This window comes from Narcine bancroftii, chromosome 3, assembly GCF_036971445.1.
Source record: "Narcine bancroftii isolate sNarBan1 chromosome 3, sNarBan1.hap1, whole genome shotgun sequence".
NCBI classification, from domain to species: domain Eukaryota; kingdom Metazoa; phylum Chordata; class Chondrichthyes; order Torpediniformes; family Narcinidae; genus Narcine; species Narcine bancroftii.
The window spans coordinates 79,316,612-79,337,532 of NC_091471.1; the positions used below are offsets into that span (position 1 = coordinate 79,316,612).

General features: G+C 40.0%; 1 protein-coding gene and 1 long non-coding RNA gene across 4 annotated transcripts in view; one reads left to right on the plus strand and one right to left on the minus strand.

The window, feature by feature from the left end:
- The window catches only part of LOC138757281 (ADP-ribosylation factor-like protein 15), a 359,572-nt gene that overhangs the window by 7,768 nt on the left and 330,883 nt on the right, over positions 1 to 20,921 (minus strand). The window lies entirely within an intron of this gene.
- LOC138757285 (uncharacterized) lies at positions 4,006 to 12,967 on the plus strand. Of its 2 annotated transcripts, XR_011353484.1 has the most exons (5): positions 4,006 to 4,123; positions 8,822 to 8,889; positions 10,748 to 10,856; positions 11,346 to 11,478; positions 12,689 to 12,967. It is a non-coding gene; the product is annotated as an uncharacterized lncRNA (long non-coding RNA). The 2 variants fall into 2 exon arrangements; XR_011353485.1 differs by lacking the exon at positions 10,748 to 10,856.

A 20,921-nucleotide genomic window follows, 5' to 3' on the forward strand; every position in this document is an offset into this window, starting at 1 on the left:
CTATTTCTTCCGATGAGGGAGTCAAGGATCCAGTTGCAGAAGGGGATGCAGAGGCCCAGGGTTTGGAGCTTCTTGATCAGCACTGATGGAATAATAGTGTTGAAGGCTGAGCTGTAATCTATGAGGAACAGCCGTATGTATGAATTGCTGTTTTCAAGGTGATCCAGAGCTGATTAGTGATATTGCATCTGCTGTGTAGCAACTGTGATGAAAGGCGAATTGCAATGAGTCCAGACCTTTGCTTAGGCACGCGTTAATTCTGTCCATGACAAACCTCTCAAAGCATTTCATCACAGTAGATGTTAGTACTACTGGGTGATAATTGTTGATGCAGCTGACACTGCTCTTGCATATAGTCTCCACTAAAATCTATCTCAAAGGTAGCTTTTAAGATCTAATAAATCATTTGAGGCGAGCAAAGTTTCAAATCCAAAGTATCATCACAAAAAATGCTACATGCACAATGTTTATTTATTTATTTAAAATATTAAGTGGTGGATCTATTTTGAACAGAAATTTAATTGTGCATATCGTAGATTACTACACATCTTTTTCTTTAGTCATCCTTGTAACTCAATGCTCCACTGAGCACATGCAATTCTTTAATGCCTGAGGGTTTTGGTAAGAAAATGGCTACAGGCCAATGTGTTTGAAGTAACCTTGTATACTTCACTCAAGTTGACCAGAAACACACAACTGAAAAGATACAATATGGTGAGGTAATTAGCCTTCAGTTTCGTTGCAAACTGCAAACCCAAATTACTCAATTGTTCCAAAATTCATTTTGACTTGTCATTTAATGAGGCATTAAACAAGAAAATCTGCAATACACAAAAGTGCTGGAGAACTCAGCAGGTCACACAACATCCATAGGAAGTAAAAGGCAATCAACGTTTCAGGCCTGAGCCCTTTGTCAGGAATCTGGAAAAACAGGTAAACGCCTGAATAAAAAGGTGGCGGTAGGGGAGAGGTGTACTGTGGAGAGCGTACTGCCTGGTGGCATCACTGTCTGGTATGGAGATGTTAATGCACATGACAGAAGAAGGCTACAGAGGGTTATGAACTCGCCCAGTGCTGTCATGGGAATTAGTCTTCACTCCATTATGGACACCTACAAGAGGTGGTGTTTTAAGAAAACAGATTCTATCCTCAAGGACCCAAGCCATGCCCTCTTCTCACTGCTACCATCAGGAAGGAAATACACAGGCAAATATTCAATGGAACAAAACTGCACCTTCCCCTTTGACATCAGATTTCTGAATGGACAATGAACCACAAACTCAGTTTTTTCTTATTTTCCACTAATTTATTTATTTTAAAAATATAATTTATAACAATTCCTCACCTGTAATGCTGCCACAAAACAACAAATGTGTGACATGCTCATGACAATGAATTCTAATTCATTGATTCATTGATGCTGAGAAGAGATGGAGAGGGAGAGGGCATAGGGCTATGAGAAAGAGGTGGATAGCTGAAGGAAATGAGGCAGAGGACTAGGGAAACAGTCAGTGAGTCTAGGGGAGGGGGTTAACAGATATTGGAGGTCAATATTGAATCCTCCTATTTGCAGACTGCCAGGAAAGAATACAAGGTGGTGTTCCTCTATCTTGCAGGTGGTGCCAATCTGGCATTATGTGAGGCCATGGACACATGTCAATGCACCAATGGTGTGTGGAATTAAAATGGTTGGCCACTGGGTGTCCTTCCTGTTGCAGCGCTCATGTGAAGATGGTCAACGAAATGATCTCCCGGTCTCACCCACACAGGGAAACAGGAGATCGCATCGGATGTAGTAAATAACACTTAACAGATTCAAATGTGAAGTGTTTCCTCGCTTGGAAGGACTGTTTGGGACCCTGAATAGTGGTAAAGGATGGGGTGCAAGTGCCAGTGTGGCATTTCTTGAAGTCTCAGGGGTAGATACCAAGATAATTGGTGGGAAGGGATGAGTGGATGCGAGAGTCTTAGAGAGGGTGCAATCCCTATGGAAAGCAGAGAGGAGAGAGGTAGATGTGCAGGGTGATAGGATCCTGTTTTAACAAGGGATTCCAGGACTTAGAAAATTATTGTTAAAGAGCATAGCAGAGTCAAAATGATCAATTTTCATCTATGTTCAGTGAAAACAACTGTAGTTTTGATGCAGAACTACCACGTGTGGCTGAAATGTTTGAGGTCTCATATGATGGTGATGTTGGGTGATCATTATTCCTGCTAATTTATAATTAAGCACCATGACTGAAACAACAATCTGCATACAGAAAACTTAGTTGAAACTATTAATTATTCCTCAACCAAATTATCACCAAATGACTTTCCAACTTTTACACAAGAAAACACTTCAGCCTTGACAGAAACATTATTCTTGTTAATACAATGGTATAAACATTTCTATTTTGGAGTTTATATAAATGTAACCCAGTTTATCATGGGATATTACTGACCTTTAGCCATTCTGTAAACTGCTCATCAACCCACAACTTTAATTTTAAAGCAATCACCTCACTCTTTCTTTTTGACTTGGTTCTTTTATTGAGTAAGCCACCATTTTTCAGAAGACTGTTGAAATGTAAGGAATATCATTGATAAGACTCATCTTGCTCTCACTGGACAAGCATACTTTCTACTAGGGATAGTCAGCATGGCTTCGTGAGGAGCAGGTCATGCCTCAGGAGCCTCAATGAGAAATTGATAGTCAGGGGTGGTGGTAAATGTGGAATACAACAGAATCCCCATTATCCAGAATTCAATCAATCAGAAACTCAAACATCTAGCAAAAAAAACTCCATAGGAAATAAATAAATAATTCGGTTGGATAATACTTATCAGATGGACCCCATGGAGGAGCACTGAGACTTTACTGGAGACGCGCAGGTTTGCCCTGCTGAATTAGCAATGCCCCTCAATGTGCAGACATTCTTTTTGCTGTCACCACTTGTGTGGAGGTGAATCAGGACGTCAGCATGATGAAAGTGCGCTGAGGGCTTGACTGGGACACTTGCGTGGAATTGAGTCAGGTTGTCAGTGTGAGGAAGGTGCGCTGAGGGCCAGACCGGGACACTTGTATGGAGGTGAGCTGGATTGTCAGCACGAGGAGGGTGCACCGAGGGCCTGGCCGGGACCCCTGCATGGCGGTGAGCCAGATTGTCAGTGCGAGAAGGTTCTCGTAAAACTAAGTGTCCTCCAAGCAACGCACAACCCCCTTGGTGAAGGTGGAAGCAAACATTCAGCCAGTGGAGTGTCCTGTCCACGGTGGGTGTTTGAATAAAGTTTCAATAAAGTTGTGTTGGAATGATAATGATGATGCCCAGGATGAAGAGCCAGCTGATGCCACTTAACGATGGGGCAAATCTCCCAAAATGTCTCCCCATCCCTGCCAAGTAAGAGTTTTTACCTTTATTTGTATTAGGTATATTAGTTCAGACTTTATCTATAAACTTGGGGGAGGGGCTGAATTATGATGGAGGCATGGTTAGTGTCATGGTTAGCTGTGCTGCTACAGTGCCAGCGATTGGGGTTCACATTAAAATTTTGTAAGCTACAGGAATCACCTGATTAAAGTGAATTTTACATAATTAAAGACTAAAATACTGATTTTTTTCAGATTACTTCATATTTTGCACTGTCTTTTGTCTTTTAAACTATGTATTCTTAATGGAGATGTATTTGGCATTGGAAGAGTGAATCTCAGTCAACCAGAAAATTTGCATATCAGACATCCGTAATTCCCATTGGTGCTAGATAATGGGATTCTACTATATATGGATTTTAATAAGACATCTGACAAGGTCCTCCATGGTAGACCCATCCAGAAAGTCGTAAGACATGGGATCCAGGGAACCTTGGCTGTGTGGATTCAGATTAAGCCTGCTTGCAAAAAACAGAGGGTAATAATAGATGGAATGTATAAGGCCGAGGTCATAGACAAGTGGAGTTCCGGAAGGATCTGTTATGGGACCCCTACTCTTTGTGATTTTTATAAATGACCATTATGAAGAAGTAGAAAGATGGGTCAGCAAGTTTGCAAATGACATGAAGGTTGAAGGTGTTGTGGATAATGTTGAAGGTTGTGCACAGTTGGGCAGAAAAATGGCAAATACATTTTGGAAGGTTGAACTTGAAGGTGGAGTATATGGTTAATTGCTAGATTCTTAACAGTGTGGAAGAACAGAGGGACCTTGGGGTCCAAATCCATAGATCTCTCAATGTTCTCGCACAGGTTGATAGGGTAGTTCATGTTCAAGTTCTTTATTTATATAGCACATTTTTTTTCAACTTGAATTGACCAAACTGCTGCACAAATCAAGGCAATTGATCAAAACTAGTAGTTATTTACAGAACAATGGATTAAGGCGTTATAAATAGACCACTATTGCGGTGAACAGTTGTCGGAGGTTAGGAACGTAACAAAGGGTTTCAGATGTGTTACAGAATATAGATATGTTTTTAGGAGATAAATTGGGGCAGGTGTTTTTTAGTGTAGGTCACATACAAACACTAAAACAGATCTTATTCAAAATACTGGAGCTTTGCTTATGCTAGACATGTTGGGGCCAACAGCCATTGCAAAAGCTTTGGAGAGTACCAAAGAGACTTCACTAATGGATTGTTGTTTTCAAAAAGGCAACAGATTAAAGAACTTGTCGGAGCTGCAGTTGTCTGGAGGGGAACATGCTGTTCTAAGAGGGTCATGTGGTTTTGCAAGCAGAAAGAGTCAAACAGGCTTTGTGTGTGTGTGTGTGTGTGTGTGTGTGTGTGTGTGTGTGTGTGTGTCTGTGTGTGAGAGAGAGAGAGAGAGGGGGGGGTGGGAAAATCAGTTCTACAGTTTTATAGTCAGCAGCAGCAACTGGGACTAGAAAAAGACAAACTGACAAGCTTGTAGAAAAACCCATTTGGAAGACGGGTTGTGAGTGCTTAGTTCAGCCTGGTCAAAGCCCTTGTGGTTCATGCAAGGGGAGCGGACTGGCTGCCTAATTTTTCACTTGAAATAAGAGAAACAAAAAGACCTGAAAGAAAGATGTTATTTTCTGGAGAACCTTGAGGGGGAAAGTTCTTCGGCATGACACTGAAGTGGCTGATTAAAAGGAATCAGTTGTGGGTGTCCAGTGAACAACAAATCTCTCTCTATGAAATCCGACAAGAACCTTCCTGAGCAGTAACCATTTACCTTTCGAGCACCAAAGCCTGGTGAACTTTATAAATGTCAAATTCTGTACACAGTATAAGAATTGCCTGCAACCAGTGAACTTGGAGGAATGAGAAGTGAGATTGGACTGTGAATCAAATAACTTTTCTGAACTTACACACATGCACTGGCATTAGATGGGGGTTAAGTTAGGTTAGTTGAGTCAATTATGATAAGTTAAAGTGTGATTCTGTTTCATGTTTAAAGAAAATTAAAAACAACCTTTGTTTAAGTAACCATTTGTCTTGGTGAATATCTATTGCTGCTGGGTTTTGGGGTCCTCTGGGGTCATAACAGACGTTAAACACTAATGACAGAAGGTACGTTTTTAACCTGGATTTAAAGCAGTTGAGGGAGGGGCTAGTTTAATGGTCAGGGGAATGCTGTTCCACAGTTTGGGGGACACACCGCAAAGGTCCGGTCTCCCCTTTGTGCTTAGTGCATGGAACAGCCAGGCGTCTTGTGGTGACCTGAGCTGCTTGGGAGCGGAGTAGGGCAGAAGCAGATCAGAGATATGGGGGGTGGGGGAGGAGGTAAGGTCGTTGAGGGCCTTATATGTAAATAGCAGCAGCTTGAAGTCGATTCTGAGCCGCACCAGTAGCCACTGGAGGGAGGCCAGAATTGAGGTGATATGGTCCCTCTTCTTGGCACCTGTTAGGTCCATAGCTATGGCATTCTGAACTGATAGGGAGGACTGGCTAATCCCAGTTAAAGGAGAGTTAGCGTAGCTAGATGTGAGAAGATAAGGGCGTGAATAACCCTTTCAAGGTCCTCGAGTGAGAGGTACGGTTTTATTTTAATAATAGTGTGGAGCTAGACAAAGCAGGCCTTCACCACGGTGTTGACCAGTTTGTCAGATTTGAAGGCAGGGTCGAATAGCATCCCAAGGGATTTAACGTGGAGTTTAGTAAGAGTGGATAGATTACCGAGGGAGTCATGTAACTTTTTGATGAAGTTGAGGGAGCCTAATAGTATGATCTTAGATTTTGTCTCATTAAGTTGGAGTAAGTTGCGGGCCAACCAGCATTTTATGTCTTCCAGATGGTTGGTGATTTTTGACTGGGAATCTGGTTTTAGGGGGAGGTAGAGCTGGGTGTCGTCGGCATAACAGTGGAAGGAGATGCCATGTTTCTGCATGATATGGCCACGGGGGAACATGTACAGCGAGAAAAGGATGGATCCTTGCAGAATCCTGCAGGAGAGGGTGGCTGAGGTAGATGTGTAGTTGCCCATGTTGAACGTGAAGCCCTGACAGTGAGGTATGATATGAACCAGTTCAGGGTTCTGACCATTGATGCCAACCTCCTGCTGGAGACGGACTATCAGAATAGTGTGATCAATGGTGTTGAACGCTGCGCTGAACTCTAGGAGCATTAGAACAGTGGCACTGCCCGATCTGTGGTGAAGAGTAGGTCATTGTATACCCTCAATAAGGTCGACTCCATGCTGTGGTGGGCTTTGTACCCTGACTGAAGCTTTTCCTTTTTTTTATTTTGATGAAGGTAGGGAGATAGCTGGTTAAGTATTACTTTTTCCAAGGACTTTGGAGAGGAAAGGAAGTTTTGAAATAGGTCTATAATTTTTGTGGAGAGTGGGGTCAAAGTTAGTTTTTTTCAGGAGGGGCTGAACCACTGCACGTTTGGAGCAGTTTGGGACAAAGCAAGTGGCTAGGGAGCAGTTGATGATGGAGAGGATGCTTGGACCTACGATGTCGAAGACTTCCTTCAGGAGGGTGATACGGATAGTGTCAAGGGGGCAGGTTGTAGGTTTAATGGAAAATATGATCTTTCTGAGGGTGAGTAGTGTGATGGGACTGAAGCCGTCCAGGTTATGTGGACAGAGCTGTGGTCCAGTTAGGTTATGGGTATTTTGCGGGGGATATGTCCAGGTTTGTAGTGGGTGGAAGGCCTACAACCAAGTTTATGCTGCTAAAGAGGACTCTGGGGTTATGGGAGTTATTGGCAATTAGGTTGGTGGGGTATTTTGTTCACTCGGCCATCACCACATCCTGATACGCATTCAGGTTGCATTTTAGGTTCTTGGAGGAGACATGGAGTTTGTCTCGCTTCCATCTCCGTTTGGCCTTCCTGCATTCTCTCCTTAGGGTCCTGATCATATTGTTAAGCCAAGGCACCATATGGGGCTTGTTTTTTTCCAATATGAGTGGAGTCATGGTGTCCAGGATTGAAGAGCAGGTTGCAGTGATGGTTAGAGTACCTGGAGCAGCGATGAGGACCCTTGGGAACTCCCCTGCAGCCTGAGATTTAATATATCGAGAGTAGCGACTGGGGGGGGGGGGGGGGGTCAAAGGTGATGGCAGTGTGATCTGATACACCTGTGTCAATTAATGTTGAGTTGCTGATGATGAGGTCAGCTGACAAGACTAGATCGAGTAGTCAAGGTAAGGCCTAGGTTGTGGGTGGGTCCAGTAGGCAGCAGATCTAAGTTGAAGGATTCTAGTAGTTGCATAAACTCACCTATTAGGGGTTTAAATGGACAACAAACATGAATATTGAAGTCTCCGAGAATCAGAACCCGGCCAAAGTTTTGCATGGTGTAAGAAAAGAAGTTGGTGGCGGATTTGGGTAATGAAGTCTTTGCGTATTATTGCTGGGCAGTACAGGAGAACAATTAAGAAGGGATTGACCAGGCCCACTTTGATTAGTTCAACCTCAAAAGTTTTCTATGCAGCGTTTGAATACAACAGCTCGACCCTCGGCCTGTCTGGAGGGCCTTGGAGTGCGAGAAAGTTACAGTTCTGCAGACAAAGCTTGTGTAGAGGGGCAGTCTTGCCTGCATTCAGCCAGGTTTTGGTCAATCATAGAAAGTCGAGACCATGGGCAGTGAAGAAATCGTTAAGGATGAATGTCTTGTTTGCCAAGGACCTGATATTGAATAGAGCCATTTTTGTTGGGACTGTGTTTTGATCTGGCACCAGTGCGAATTTCAGCACGTGGAGATTATGAGAGACTACTCCACCGTGTTTCACGGTGAGTAAAGACTAATGGTAGGTTGGCCTTCATTAGTCAGTGGATTGAGTTTGAGTCAAGATGTGATGTTGCAGATCTATAAATCTCTGGTTGGTACATACTTGGAATATTATGCTCAGTTCTGATCACCTCATTATTAGGAAGGATATAGAAGTTCTGGTGAGGGTGCAGAGGATATTTACCAGGATGTTGCCTGGATTGTAGAATGTGTCTTATGAGGCAAGGTTATCAGAGGTAGGGCTTTTCTACTTGGAGTGAAGAAGGATGTGAGGTGACTTAGTAAAGGTCAACAAGATTAAGAGAAGTAAAGATAAGGTGGACAGCTGGCTCCTTCTTCCCAGGACAATCAGAGGACATCTGTTTAAGCTGAGGGGAGGAAAGTTTAGCAGAGATGTCTGGGGTAAGTTTTTTTTTTACACAGAGAGTAGTAGGTGCCTGGAATGCATTGCCAGTGGTGGTGGTGGTGGTGGTGGAGGCTTGTATAATAGGGACAGTTAAAAGACTCAGACAGGAACATGGATGGAAATAATATAGAGGGTTATATATATGAGTAAGGTAAGGTTTATATTATTGAGTAGATTTATATTGGATGGTTCAACATCATGCGCCAAAGGGTCTGCAACTGAGCTGTAATGTATGTTTTCAGAGAAGTAGATCACAGAAGACGGCAGATGCTGGAATCTGAAGCTAAACACAGTCTGCTGGAGTAACTCAGTAAGTCAAGTAGCACAAGTGAGAGAAAATAAAGTGGTCAACGTTTTGAGTCAAAACCCTTTGACATTTCACACTCTCAATAAAAGGGTTTTATAAAAGAGAAGCTAATGTAAAGAGGACAGGGTAGGAAGGATGGGTTGTCCAGGTTGAGGTGAAACATGACAGAGGCATTAGATTGGCAGACAAAAGACACAGGTGAGAGTGAAAGGAAGGGGGAAGAAAAACAAAGGAGGTCAAGGGGAGAATGATGACTCACATGGGGTTTAGTGGGTCATTGAAAGACAAACGCTGCAAGTACTGCTTTGATAAGAGAAGAATGGTGGTATAAAAAGTGACCAGTTGGAACTGAAGGGGGGTGGGGGCAGGAGAAAAGAATAATTCAGTGAGAAGATTCAGAAGGCTGGTGGAGGGGGATGAGAAAGGATATATACCAATAAAAAAATGGGAAAAGGTCAATTATTCATTCTTTGATCCTTGATAAAAGTACAGCATCCTTTGCACTAAATTGATGAGGATCAGTTAACTCAGCACAGGCTAGACACCAAACTCAAAATTGCTGACATAACTCTGCTACTTAATACCTTATAAAGATAAGCCTTCAGGGAGGTACAACTGCTTAAAACTTTCAAACTGAAAAAGAACCTGTCAACTCCCTGCAAAAACAGTTTAAACAAGAGTTTCCTAGGCAGTCCAAATGACCATCTGGGAACTTTTTAAAAATTTTCTTTGCACAACTGCTGTAATACTAATGATGACCTTGCAATGTTTGACAGAACTTGATCTCATGACCGTTTTCAAGTTATACTACACCATCTGGGCTGAGGAAAAGCAGAAACTCTTCTGAAATATCCTGCCAAGTTATTTAGTGACAACTTCATTTTTCACTTTGATCTGCTATTAAGACTTTGGTGACAACAAGATTAACTTGCTGTCAAGATTTAATTGTTAATAGAAGCTAATAACACCAGCATCTTCACGATGTGCCTGATTTTGAAAGAGGTTATAATTCCAGAGCACTGCAGCAGTATCCATGCTGGAACACCTTCAGGAAACCAAAACTGCAATGACCCAAGGGATTTCTACTTTCAACATGAAACCTGAGTTTCACTTTACAGTCTTAAATGTGTTACTGATGTCTTTGGAATGCCCCAAGGCTGCAGTATAAAATGTCCCATATACTTTTAGTTCATACAATCCAAAATAAATTCTAATTATTTAAAAGATCAAAACTTCCACTGATGCTCCAGGCTCCAGGCATATTTGTTTTCCACATTTTACAGATAAAACTGTTCTCAAACTTCAGAACTCTATACTTTTTATCCATACAATTTGCATTTCCAATTCTTGTACAATTGCATCAAAGTTCTCACAAAATTTGTTTTCTCGTGTCATTTTTCTAGCATTTTCCCACATTGTCAAATTTTAACTTCACACCAACTGTAAACACAAAGGTGTAATAGCAATTTAACTTTAACATTCAACATTATGCATAGTTGTCCTTCAATCACAAGAATTTACTGAAAGATCCTCAAAAGTGATTGAGAAAAATGAATGGGTCAACTGTTCATGAATAATAATAAATATTTTCTTTATCCTCACGATTATGTGGCCAAGTTAGGCTCCAATGCAAACTACAAGTTTGCTGATATCACTGTTGTTGGGCGAATAATCCCACCTGATCGCTGATAGTCAACAGCTAACATGCTCTTGAACCTTCCTGTACTCTTCTAACCAAAGTGCTACTCCAGGTCCTGTTTGACTACAACTGTGAAAATTTATCTATCCTGTAATGTCTTTTTTTTTCCTCATATGGTAATTTAATCTATACTTATTGTTTATTTGTGTAATTTATCTACAGCAAACAAGACTTTCAGTGCATTTCTACATTTGATTTGTCAGAAAATAGAATAAAAGTCAGAAATTTGGTTGATGTCAGAACAATTGTGGGCGGCACAGTTGGCAGAGTGGTTAGTGCAATGCATTTACAGCGCCAATGATCGGGACCGGGGTTTGAATCCAATGCTGTCTGAAACAAGTTTGTATGTTCTCCCGAGTTTGCACAGATTTTACCCTGGAAACTCTGGTTTCCTCCCACCATTTGAAACTTATCAGGGGTGTAAATTGGGTTCTACGGACTTGTGGGCCAAAATGGCCTGTTAGGGTGTTGTATGTCTAAATTTTAAAAAAGACCAATGACCTTATTGTAGACTTTAGGCCAAGGGACCATGCACCTGTCTTCATTGGTGGCATAGAAATGGAGAATCTTAGTAGCATCAAATTCCTGGGCATCTTGGAGCCAGCATATTGAAGAACCAGCAAAATACGCAGTTTCCACTTTCTAAAACGCCAAAGGAGATTCGGCATGTAATTGAATACTCTATTAAACTTCTACAGATGTACTGAGGAAAACGTACTGACTAATTGCATCACAGCCTGATTTTGTATCTCATGCCCAGGAATGCAGAAGAGGCAAACCTAGCCAAGTCTATCATGGGCAGTTGCCTGCTGATTATTGAAGATATCTATGAGAGGTGGAGCCAATGTCACAAAGGATTCCCCATCACCCTGGTCATGCAGGGTTCCACCCTGGTACGTTCATACAGAAGTATAAAATCTTAAAGTCTGTCACATCTAGTATCAAGAACAGTTCCACCACCCCCCCCCCCCCCCCCCACCCCACCACCCACAGCCATCAAGGTAATGAACCTTCCTGTACCTCCCTAACCAGAACAAAACTTCAGGACCAAAGATATGTCTGCACTACTGTTACATCAAATGCTTTTCACGAACTACAATTGTGAATATTTATCTATCATTTTAATTTATTATTTTTATTTTCTCTCAGGTGGCAATTTAAACTTGTTTCGGTGCATTTTATTTACTTATTGTAGCTGCAGAAAATAGTAATTTCAGTGCATTTGTACACTGTATCTACAGAGTCATCCTCCATAACATTTGGGACAAAGACACTTTTATCATTTATTTTCTCCTGTGTTTGACAGTTTTAAATTGGCAATCGAATAATTCATAAGTAATTGAAGTGGACATTCCAGATTTTATTCATGACAGATCAGAAACACACTTCAGGAGGCAGGTGTGGATATGTCAATGAATACTGTCTGCAGAAGACTTTATGAAAAGAAATACAGACACTGCACTGCAAGATGCAAACCATTAGTTAGATCAGTGTTTCTCGACCTTTTTCTTTCCACTCACATACCACCTTAAGCAATCCCTTACTAATCACAGAGCACCAATGGCATAGGGAATACTTAAAGTGGTATGAGAGTGGAAAGAAAAGGGTTGAGAACCTCTGAGTTGGACACAGAAAGGATGGCCAAATTACAGTTTGTCAATAAGTATTTAAAAGAGCCTACAGAATTCTGGAATAAGGTTTTGTAGATAGATGAGACCAAGATTAACTTGTATCAGAATGATGGCAAGAGCAAAGTGTGGAGGCATAAAGGAACTGCCCAAGATCCAAGGCATCTCACCTTTGTTATAGTTTACATCTTGCAGTATAGCCACTGTATTTTCGTTCATTAAGTCTTCTCTGGACAGTAGTCATTGATATATCAACACCTGCCTCCTGAATAGAGTTTCTGATCTGTCAGACACATGTTTGGGAATTTTTCTTCATTATGATGAGGAATCTTCTGTCAGCAGTGGAATCTTCCTTGGAATACCAGCCCCATGGCAATTACTGAGCTTACCATATGCTTACCAGTATACAAATTGTTGATTTTGGTAATCCTAAAGTTTGGACGATGTCTCTTACCATTTTATTCTTGTTTTTCAGCCTCATAATGGCTTATTTGACTAGTATTGGCACAACTCTGGTCCTCATGTTGAAAAATTACAACTATGGACTCCAAAGGTGATTAAAAGCTTAGAAACGAACCAAGGTCTCTTATATCTGCACCAATGAAGCAATCAAACATACCTGAGCAATCACAAACACTCGTGAAACCAAATGTCCCAAATATTATGGTGCCCTGAAATGAGGGGACTATATATAAAATGTGCTGTAATTTCTACATGGACAAATATTTACAAATAACCTTGAATAAAATCTAGAATGTACACTCCAATTACATGTAAATTGTTTGATTACAAATTTAAAACTGTGAAGTACAGGGGCAAATAATAGAAAAAATTGTCTTTGGCCCAAACATTACGGAGGGCCCTGTACGTGCATGACAATACACACTCATCACATAATCTATTTCAAAGCCTTTGATTTTAAATGTTGTTTCCAAAATGCACCCAGCATAAAGATCAACACAATATCCTGTGATGTTTTCTTTTGTACACTGAAATTTTAACCATGTATCAAATGAACTCTAAGCTAATGTACTCAAATTATTCATTTTCTTTCCACATAAAATGCTACACTGGTAGTGACAAATCATTTTCAACACAGAAGTAGACATTTACAAGGCTACTTGCTCAGAAAATAATATTTAATGTGTGTTTTGGAAAGTCCACTGGATAGGTTATTGAAATAATTCAGTGCAATGGTGAATATTTTATGTACAAAACTGTCAGCTGGCCATACAGATTTACTATGTGCAATAAAGGTAACTGTAACCCATTGATCCTCATGTTAAGCAACATGGAAAACATCAACTTTGCTTATGGATTGTAAAACAGATTGGCTATATGCATCTGTATTGAAGTGTATCTTTTTTAAAAAAAGCTTTCTGCTATTAAGGGACAGTTCCAGGATAAAGCTCCACAGATTGGTATTCTTGAGTTTATCTTATTTTGTTTGTTTTAGTTCTACACATCTGCCCAGATGACATAATGACTGTAACTGAGAGTAAAGCTTGCCAAACTATTCCTGAGGCCTCCAGCAATGTCAAAAGCTAGATGGTTTATAATGAAAGCAGTCTACATTTCTAAGGTTTGCTGTGGAAATGATATATGCTTTCTTTTGCCCTCAGTTCCAAATATTGTTCCCTTCATCAGTCCAGCTGTTCTAAGTTTTCTGTAATAGTAGAGTGGCCCCAAAAGCAACCAGTAGACAGAAACATACCTGCCTTGATATTTAGTCACACAGTAACATCTTTTTCACTGCTACATTTAACAAAATTGTTTTTTTCAAAATGGAGCATGATAATGATAGTGTCCGGTTAAACCGTGTCACCACAGAAACCTGATTGGTCTCTCACTGTTGTGATCCACACTTGCCTGTTAGGTGTATTTAGAATGTAGACTCTATGATGTAATTCCCAGCACAACATAGCACTGAAAATACAAGAATTGCAGTTGATGGACATCTGAAATAAAAACAAGCAAAAAGAAAATGCTGGAAGCATTTGGTTCAAGCGACAATATGGAAAGAAAAATAGAGTGAATATTTCAGTTTGGAAACCTTTCTTGCATTTTCTGCCTCTCCAACTCCTTGTTGGGCATTGCAACACTCCCTTCAAGTTACTTGCTTACCAGTTCTTGGCCTTCATCTAAAGCTCAAGCAACTTTCCAAACCTCACCAATTATCCTACCTGAACCACTACCCAGGCCCTGATCTAATAATCTGTCAACAAGGGTGCTCACATGTGTCCCTCCTTCCTGGACTTCCTAACAGAAAGACCACAGTCTGTCTGGGTCGTTAGCAGAATGTCAAGCACTGTAACACTGAACACAGGCGCTACCTCAGGGCTCTTGTACATGCTACTGACCCATGACTGCATTGCCAGATCCAGCTCCAGTCATCAAGCTTGCAGATGCACAACAGTATATGGGCTTCATCAGCAACAGTGATGAGTTGGACTATAGAGAAGAGGTGAAAATCCCGAGCAATGATGCAAGAATAATGAGCTGAGTCTCAATGTGGACAAAGCAAAGGAGATGATTGTGGACTTCAGGAGGAGTAGAGATGACCACCCTTCACTATGCATTAATAGCTCAGTAGTGGACAGCACCAAGTTCCATGGAGTTCACTTAACTAGTGACCTATCGTGGACACTCAACATCTCCTCACTTGTTAGGAAAGCGCAATTATGACTGCATTTCCTGAGAAGACAAAAGCGGCCACTAAAATGTCAACCTTCTATAGCAGTTCTATCGAGAGCATCATGGCTGGCTGCATCTGAGTGGTATGGTTGCTGCAGAGAAATGGATTAGAGGTCAATCCACATGACCATAAGAGTGGCAGACAGGATTACTGGCATGTCCCTCCCACCCATCGACATGATCTACTGGGATCGATATCTGAAGAAGGTGCTCAAAATTATTGAGGCCCCCATCCACCCTTTACACAGCATCTTTCAGATGCTCTTGTCAGGGAGAGAGTCAGGAGTATCAGAGCCAGCACCACTAGGATGAGGAACAGCTTCTTTCCAAGGGCAGCGAGAATGCTGAATGACCAAAGGAACTGCTCACACCATCTGTGACTCTGATATGCATGCACAAAGCAATATTTATTTATTTGTTTGTATTGATAAAATACTTGTCCTGCATATGTAATGTTTGTCTGCATGCGTGCTATATCTGGTTGTGAGTCTGTATGTTTTGCATGAACACTGCTTCCTCGGGTTGTGCTTGTACAATCAGATGACAGTTAACTTGACTTGATGCTGATCTCTAACTGGTGACCACAAGTCACATCATTATTAAGTGCTGACACTTTCACTGCAACACTTCTTAAAATCAATAACCCTTCTCCATCACTGGACATCTCCACCATGACCTGTGGTCCCTACCTATCTGGGCCTAATTCGGTCGCTATCAGTTTACAAGTGTGCAAAGGAGAGGCCTTTCCTGATTGGATGTTGATTTAGTAATGGTCCATGAGCTTTTAATACCACTGAGTTGCTATGCTATAGGCCTGCAAACATATTATCAATTGGCATAATGCACAAGGACCAATTACGTCCAGGCCTTCGCATTTCACTATTTCACTTATGGAAATACAGAATAGAAGCCTGTCCTACTCAGGTTATTTACCTTGCCAGTCCGAAGCATTTTTTGTGTGTGAAGAAAACAGCTGCTTAATTACAAGTTATTGCAGCCAATTATCCAGGGAGTGTTACTTTAATTCCAGTGGAGATCATAACAGCACTTAACAAAATTACAATTAAGTAAAAAAACAATGAAACAGAAAATACTGCATTCCAGTAATGCACCACGCTTTTAAACAGATTGTGTATCTGGACTCAAAGAACCAACTCTTGCTCTTTTAAACATTAAGACTGAATTTACAACTTTGAATTTGCACAGAAAGGAAAAAAAGGAAATGGGAACTGTCAGCTTACGTAAAGGCAAACCAGACTTTTATCTATTGTTTTTTTTTGCCGCAAGGGACAGTCCAATTTAATGGTGCTGTCTGTTAAAAATGTACTTGACCAAAAGAACTATTGTAAATACTGAATTCTTCCTCAGGGCAAGCATTAGGTTAGTACACATAACGGACCAGACTACAAGGCAATTATTCAATAAATCCATTAGAAGTCAGATTTTCTTTTTATTTAATCAAATTTAACTATAAAGGCAGTGTAAGTTAGAAAATTTGTATTCACATTTATCTAGAAATTTGGAGGCAGACTTTCATGTCTGCACCAGTTGAACCACATCAAATCAAAATGACTGCAGTCATTAAGGTGAATATTGCTCAATCTTGGCATGAAGGGCCTACATTTCAAACGGCAGACTTTTTAAAAAAAAGTATTCAAGATCTTATTCAGCAAATGCACAATTGATACTCACATAAACCATACATTTTCTGACTTTATTATGGAATAACTGAAGATATGTCTATATCTTTTTCTTTAACTGCTTGGCCTTTTCCACTCCAATTAGATTTTGTTGCAAACTCATGGATGAATTTATAATCATACTACATTCATTGATCTAGTATTTCAATGAAGCAGCCAGGATTAAAAAAAATAGTGCATTACACACCTTCTAAATAGTATTATTTTTTACATTACAATCTTTTATTCAGAAAAAACATTTTTGTGCTTTTTTATGCAAGTCAAATTAAAAATTCTGAACTGAATCCTGAATGAACCTTTTTTTTACAATTCCGTAGAATCATGTGCTTTCTCAACAGAAAAATATATCTAGCACGAATAAACCACTGATAATATATTGATTGCTTAATATTAAGACAGAAGCTTGGATAAGTCTATACTAAGACATTACCTCATCCCTGTTGTTAACTGCATTCACAAAAAAACAGTTGATGAAAAACTTTTCAATGCTGAGCTTGCACTTAGAACAAAAAATGAGTTCTCGATGTGACACATTAATCTGCTAATAGCGACTCTCAGGTCATTAAAACTATTGGATAAAAAAAGCTTGCTCTTCATCACAAATCATCTCAAAAAGCAACATTAAACACATTGCAGCCTTAAAGTATACATTAAGATGGCACATTATGCAAAACTTGCAAACTAAAATACCCAAGACAAGCGATTGTGTTTGAAGATGTTGTTTAAATTCAGTGCTTGTAAAATGGTCTACCACACACAATTTTGAAAATTAAAATGATTATAGTAAGAAAAAACTTCATGTAATATTATTTCACTGATACCTGAGATACTTATCCAATTACAACCATATTCTGAAAAACTGTCAATGTACTCAGTTGCCCTTTCATAACCTAATTATGATGGTAAAAAAAATTAAAAAATACTGTGAACATAAATTTGAATACTTAAGAATCTAACAGAAGCTTACTGATTGAAAATATAATACAATGGTGTATCTCACCCTTGTACATGCAGGTGCTTAATCTTTTATCTGGAATTCCGAACATCTAAAAACTAGCACTTTTTTCGATTAAAAAAATTCCCGACTACTTTGCTCCTGGCCCCTGCTGCCCGTCCCCCTGCCCCTGGCTGCCCCCTCCCTGCCACTGCCTAACAGTGGCCATCAGATACCCACCTCTGGCTATCCACCCCGCACCCCCATCTAACTGCCAACGCGGAAGTAGGGGTGCAGTTCTGCCGATCCTGGTGTTCACTCGAGGTGGCAGCTGGCAACGACTCAATGCAGGAGCAATGGCTGTCTTCTTTACCCATAATCCCCCATGCAGCTGGAACTGCTCTTCTAGCTCCCGCATTGAGCCAGCCGTCAACCACAACCTGCTTCTTTCCCATCGGGTGCTCGGGGATGGGGACGGCAGGGGTCTGAGCCAGTTTTATTTTGAAGTTTTACTTTAAAATAAAAAAACATGCTAGTGATATTATGTTTTGTTTTAAAAAATCTAAATTTATTTTGAGCGATTTTGAAACATCGCATTTGCTTAAAGGGACTGCCATTTTAAAATGATTCTGAGATAATCCGAAAACAATGGCATATGTCTGGTCCCAACGATACCAGATAAAAGGTTAGGCACCTGTACTAATTTCCTTATGAATTGAAACAATTCTAAGAAAGAGGAAGGCTATTGTATTGGTAATTCCATCATTAGATGATATCATTCATTAAAAATAATCAGACAAGACCTTCTGTAGATTCAACTAGTGGAGATTTTTATAAAAATCAAGTTTTTCAGGGTGTATGGGAAGAATAAAGCAGTTTAAACAATGGTTTTTTCTGGCATTAAGTGGAAAATAAACTGATAAGTCTACAAACCAATATATAAATTTTATTTCTCTTTTCACCTGTGGAAAATAAACTGATAAGTCTACGAACCAATTTCTCTCTTCACCTGTTGAAAATAAACTGATAAGTCTACGAACCAATATATAAATTTTATTTCTTTCTTCACCTGATGTAAGCTGAACTACTGAGTATTTCAAAGATTTTCAGTTTTTATTAAAGGTTCTATCAAAAGCACATTAAAACTTTGACAATCCCTCACATTTGGAACTCTGGTGATGCCAAACTAACAGATTTTCCAGACAATTGGATGATCTTTTCCTATCAATTAATACACCAAAATGCTCATTAAATTTGCCCTTTTTAAAGATTCGACAGAACAGTGAATTAGGTGGGTTTAAGGGGAGCACAGAACTAGGGCCCTGGAAAAGTTAATGGGACCAAAGAATGAATGATGATTATCGGGATTTAGGTGAACAATAGGATAGCAGATTATCAGAATTTTACTGTTTTTTTTTGTTTTGTAAAATGGAAGCTGGATGACTATAATGTAGCTTTGGTAAGAAACTATTTTTTGAAAGCTCATTCGAAATGCAAAGCAATAGATGCTATCCAATTTCTTTGGAGTTATTTAATCCACTAACAAATGTTCAATTGCAGAAGGAGACTTGTTACACTGGAAACAAGATATACACTGAGAATGCCACACCTAAAATGAGATTACAATCACAAACAAAAGCAGAATTTAGGGTATGGAACAATTTGGGAAGTAGAAGCAATTCACTATTTATTTTAAAAAGTACCAGTAGTAACTTAAGAACTATAAGACAATATTTGTGAGGATGCGTTCCTCCTAGCTAAGAATAAGTAAATTTTCCAAAGAATAACAAAAGTGGGTTGAAAGTAAGAAACTTAAAGCAGAACCTACTGAAATCCAGAAAGTGGTTGAGCCAAAGAATTTTCCCCAATTCAATCATGATTATCATGTGTCAAACAAAAATAGCATTAGCAAACTATTCATATCTGTATGGTTAATGATAATAGCAGAGCAGCTTGACATCTGCTTTGGTCAGACCATAGTTTACTCCTCTCTGGATTAAATGGTTAAAACATCAAAGAGCATCTCAGACTGACATCCCATGATGGGGTATGGTGCACTGTGGAAAAGAGCCATCATTCCAATGGGTAGTCTCCGAGAAGCTTATTCAAAAATAGGACATGTTCTTGTGGTATTCCACTGAACATCCTGCCAGACCATCCAAATCATCTTGCTGTTTGGATGTTCTAGTAACTATTTGTTTCAACAAGTGACTGCAATTATAAAAGCATGATATGGTTTTCATATTACAAGTTCTACATAATAGCTATTATTACTTGAAATACACAAAAGGAAGCAATATAGAAAGGTTTTTTTTCCTGCAATTATATTAAGCACAACAAAAGAAAATTAAACTTTTGTTTTACATTGGGAGAATCTTATCAAGGACAACAAAAAATTTGGGAAGGAGAGTCATATTAATTTGAAGAAAATGCCTTACCAAGAAAAAGAATTGCTTTTGAACAGGCAGGAATGGGGTAAATAATTTGAATAAAGTTGCATTTATCATTTCAAAGTAGAGATTACTGACAGATGCATAGTTTGCAAAGTCACACCAAAGAACAATATACAATGGTATAACTGAGATTTTGGGAGTAGTGTAGACGTTATTGTGAGGGCAAGGGAAGGGAGGGAAGCTTGCAAAAGTGAAACAGGCCCTGATTAAAACAGCCACCACTTTGAGCTACTTTTATAATTCAAGATTACTTTATTGTCACATATATAATACAAAAAAATTGTTAACATTTGTTTGCCATAAAAGCACACAGAGGTACCACAAGTCCAGCACAACCAACAATAAAAGTAAAAGAGAATCCTTTCAGGGACACAGAGTGTCTGTTGATTCACCTCCTGAACATTTCTATTCTCTGCAGCTGCATGACCTTCTGTTCCTTCTGGTGGTGAACCTGAGCTCCTAGCTCCGAACCTCCAATATGATTAGAAAGTTGTTAACACCCGAGGACCTTAGGGGTACTGCTTGGCACTGGGACCTTCAGACACTGCAGTCCAGATTTCTGGTTCTCATGAGCCTGTCTACAGCAGTCTGTGGTTCAGTTGTGAGTCCTTCAGCTTCTGCAACCCTGCATGTCCGCTGTGGTGGTCACCTCCCCGATAGGGTTCTCTCCCATCCTTCTCCTCCATGGCTGGGGGCTGGTATTCTCCTGCTCCAGTCCTTTGTGCCAGTCTGATTGCCTAGAGTCTGCACCCTTGTGGTTTGATGCCAAGCATAGGCACTGCCATCTTGGGCTGGATTTGCAGATGTTATAAAAACATCGCAGTCCCCTTCTATAGTCTGTTTAAAACCTGTACAAGGCAATAGCATAATGACTTTAAAAGTAGTAATGAAGGATAAGTTTTCCTTTTGACCTTCAAGAGAGAAAAA